The following is a 4,284-nucleotide window of genomic DNA, read 5'->3' on the forward strand; positions in this document are numbered from 1 at the left end:
CCGCTTGTCATTCGCCGGCGCGTCCCTACTCTTACCTAAAACATAAACATGAGAAAATGGTGAGTATAAAATACTCAGTAAGTAACCCCACTACTGGGGTCAGGCTAAGCATCTATGTCCTCTAGATGCCTACCCTAGTGGAACATATTGATGACATGCAGAAATGCATGTCATCTTAAGCCTTTTACTTAGAATTATGAAGGTTAGAATTATGAAGGTTGTTAGGCAGAATATGCGTCGATCATGATAGGAATTCACGAGAATATGAGTGCGTCGATCAGCATGTCGAATCTCAGCTAACCCTTTATTTTGCGTTAATTATGCGTTCAATTTTCTATCTTTATAGTTAATGCAGAAAATGAACGCAAACGCGAAAACCGGACCACTGCATAGACAACCGCATGCAGGGAAACACTCCATCACAAAGGCAAACGCATCGATCAACGCATGGATGTTGCAATAATCAGCCATATGCGTCACCGCAGCTATAAAGATTGTGGTGGTCGTGTAGAGTTGCGGTGGCCCGGTTTCCGCGTTTGCGTTCGTTTCTTGCATTAGCCATAAAGATAGAACATTGAACGCATAATTAACGCAAAATAACAGGTTAGCTGATATTCGACATGTTGATCAACGCAAACTCATATTCTTGTGAATTTCTATCATGATCGACGTATATTCTGCCTAACCTTCATAATTTTAAGTAAAAGGCCTAAGATGACATGCATTTCTACATGTCATCACATATAAACTGCTCTAGTCCTCCTGGGACACGTACATACATGAAAATTTTGTTTCTATCCTACTGTAGTTAGGTATGCTCACTACCTCTAGTAAGTCCCGTAGGACCCACAACCACTTGTGAATCCCGGAGGAAACACAATCTCTTACATACACGTGGTTATGCATACACCACTTTCGTATACACATAACTCACTTAATGTGTACCTCTTTCATACACATGATTACGTACACACCTCTTTCGTATACACAACCCACAGAATGTGTACCTCTTTCGTACACCTGGTTATGTATACACCTTTTTCGTATACACATAACCCACTGAGTATGTACCTCTTTCGTACACCCCAGATCCTCTCTATAAAAGGATGCGTACCTCTTTCGTACACATGGTTATGTATACACCTCTTTCGTATACACATAACCCACTGAGTATGTACCTCTTTCGTATACCATAGTACCCTCTAGGTATGTATCACTTTCGTACACACCAACCCTAGTACATCTCTTTCATGTACTAGCGCCCTTGGACGTGCATCACTTTCATGCAGTCATATAGTCTGGAAAGGAAAAGATATTACATCTAACTTCATATTACATATAACCTTCACATCATCATGAGTTCTCTAAAATCTCCTCATTGTCAACCTCATGTTAATTAACCTCAACTTACGTATTTATTCTAGTTTTAAATGGATCAACTGTAGTACATCACTTTCATGCACTAAATCATGTAAACAACAAAGGATTTCGTAATATATCATACAGTCTACACATTCTCATAATAAATCGCATAACTACATAGATCAGCAAATGTCTAATCCTCATCTAGCTTAAGGTATTCCAATAGGAGTGCTACTTAACTCATAATTTAAGGGTCATGCTCAATCATCATTTAATATAACTCATAAAATTCTAAATCAAGCTCATACATAATCATATTCCAATATATTACCACATACTCATATATCCATCATAAGTAGTCCATCCAACCTCAGAACAATCAAAATTATTATAAAAAAAACTGTTGCAGGATCCTCAATATTAAATCTATAGTGTATCGAGTAGTAAGATTATTTACTAGAGTTTGAGCTCAATCGAAACAAATTTATCCTCTATAGTGAAAAATCAAAATTAAACTCCAATCCTAAGAATATAACCCAAATAAAAAATTCTCAACATCCAAACTTCGATGAAACAAACTCCAGCTTCACTGATCGGCATCTCAATGCATTAAAAAAAACTTTAATCCAAAACTGAAACACAGTGGGCATCAACAGATTGATGTCAGAAGTAAATGGCATTCAAAAATCAACAGTAAACAACCCAAACTAAACTGAAGAAATCTTACCCAAATCGATCAAAAGTGGACGACGCTTGAGCTGAACAGAGGACGTGAAGAAGAAACTGAGGTGGTGGCTTTGGACCGCGTCGGACGGGCTCGCGAACAGCTGGGCTTCAGATCTGGGCGGACGAGCGGCTGGAAACTCGCGAACAGCGCGACGACCCACGAACGAAACGCTCAGTCTATTTGTGGCGACTCGCAGACGCGCAGGAGAAGGACAACGCAATCTGCTGTCGAGGACTTGGCCAAAGGAGACGGCGGCGGACGACTGGACAAATCTGGCAACGGCACCGAACCCACAAATGACAAAGAACTCGCACGACCTTAGATCTGGAACCCGCGGACGGCAGAGACTCGACGACAACCGACGTGATGTGAGTGGAGGCGTGCGAAACTCCGGCGCGAAGAGTCGGCGACGAGGAGAGGCGCAGACACGCGACTGAAAAGGGAGAGATCGCGCAGTTGAGGCCGCTGGTGGCACACGTTGCTCGCGGACGTAAACGTTCGGCGAGACGCGCAGAGGAGATCGGCTGGGAGGCGGCACTGAGCGGCTCGAAGGGTGCGGCGGTGGCTAGGGTTTCTACGAAAAGGGGGGAGGCGCGGTGAGGTTGAAGAAGAAGAAGGGTTTAATTTGTTTTATAAAAAAATAATAAGAAGAAGAAATAATAAAAAACTAAAAAACTAAAAAATGAAATAAAATAAACTCTATTTTATTCCTTTACTTATTCCAATTTATTTTATCAACTTCTTTTCTTTCCCAAAAAGTGAAAATAACACCTGCCATTAATTTCTAAATTGAACAATTTTATAAGATCAAAATTAAATTCTTACACTTACACTTGAACTCCAAAATTCCAAAAATGTCCTCCACTAACAAAATTATTGAAATTACACTAATACTAGAGAAAAAAAATACGGGGTGTTACAATTGCTCTGTCAGTGTCCTTGTTGATTGCAATATCAATGTAAGTAAATCATAATCCCGTTACAGCCTTGACCTTCTTGCCTCTTTGGGTAGCAGCTGGTGGGTTAGCCTTCCCTTGACCTCCTTTGTTCTTCTTCTACTTTTTGGTGCCAGAAGAATAGGGTACATACTTGGTTTAAGAGGTCGAACGTCTATGGAACTTGTTGGAGGACGAGGCAACGTTTGCCTTACCCTTCTGTTCCTTAACTTTCATCAAGGATTAGTAAGTCTGTAGCTTTTTTAGCAAGGTGGTCAGGTTGTAGTCAATCTTGTTCATAACAACATTGCTATGGAACTGTAGGAAAATTTTAGGTAAAGTTTTCAAGCTGAAGCTAACCCGACTGACTTCATTAATGACAAACTCATTCATCTCTGGCATATTAAAGTGAACCATCATATTCAGAACATGTTCTCGAACAGAGGCCCCCCTGACATGCGGGCATTGAAGATGTATTTGAGCGCATCGTGCCTGAGCTGAGTGGACGACTGTCTAAACATTCTTCTCAGGGACTCTATGATCTCAATGAAGGAACTCTTATTCAAGATAACCATTGAGTGGAAGCAAGATCTTTCCAAGCCCATTGTGAAATAATAAACGCATTCACAAATATACAAGAACAGTTATGAATTATAGAGAAAATTGCAGTATGCTTTTTATCTAAAACAAAGGGAATGGAATAACATACCTTTGAAGAACTCTTCTTCAGAGATTCCCTCGATCCACATTGGTCAGGCGTCCCAACAAACTCAATCACGAACACGAACGCAACGAACCACCAATAAAATCACGAACAGTCAGATCCTCGATACCAAACAGCAATACTTGGTACTACCACTCGGTTACCTTGGTATTCTCGGAGTGAGAATCCAGTAGATGTGGGCTCTATGTGAGTTTGGTAGAAGGAAAGAGGAAGTAAATGACCGAGTAAGTAGAAGAAAGTGTTAGTAAGTGGGAGAAAGTGTAGTCTATTGTATAGATACTGCGTACTTGATCGTCTAGAAACGAGGAGCAATTGTCTAGCAAACTCGTTTGGTCGTTTACTATATCGAAAGGGCTATCTTATAACTTTCTTTCACTCCATCGATTAGTATGCGATAATGATATGATTATTCAAAACATGAAAACTCTTTTCATTTTATTCTTAAGTTATTAAAACTGAAAATAACCTCCCACTTGCATGGTTAATGGAGAAAAGAAAATAACCAACTAACAATTATCTCATAATTGTTTTTATTA

General features: G+C 40.0%; 1 long non-coding RNA gene across 1 annotated transcript in view; it reads right to left on the reverse strand.

Annotated features, from left to right (window-relative positions):
- Positions 1 to 2,729, reverse strand: part of LOC120069297 — a 2,987-nt gene extending 258 nt beyond the window's left edge. Inside the window, exon 1 of the long non-coding RNA XR_005479500.1 lies at positions 2,090 to 2,729. This is a non-coding gene — a long non-coding RNA (uncharacterized LOC120069297). The remainder of the gene's footprint in view (positions 1 to 2,089) is intronic.
- Between the last annotated feature and the right edge of the window lie 1,555 nt (positions 2,730 to 4,284).

This window comes from Benincasa hispida, unplaced genomic scaffold (assembly GCF_009727055.1).
Source record: "Benincasa hispida cultivar B227 unplaced genomic scaffold, ASM972705v1 Contig316, whole genome shotgun sequence".
In the NCBI taxonomy this organism is placed as follows: domain Eukaryota; kingdom Viridiplantae; phylum Streptophyta; class Magnoliopsida; order Cucurbitales; family Cucurbitaceae; genus Benincasa; species Benincasa hispida.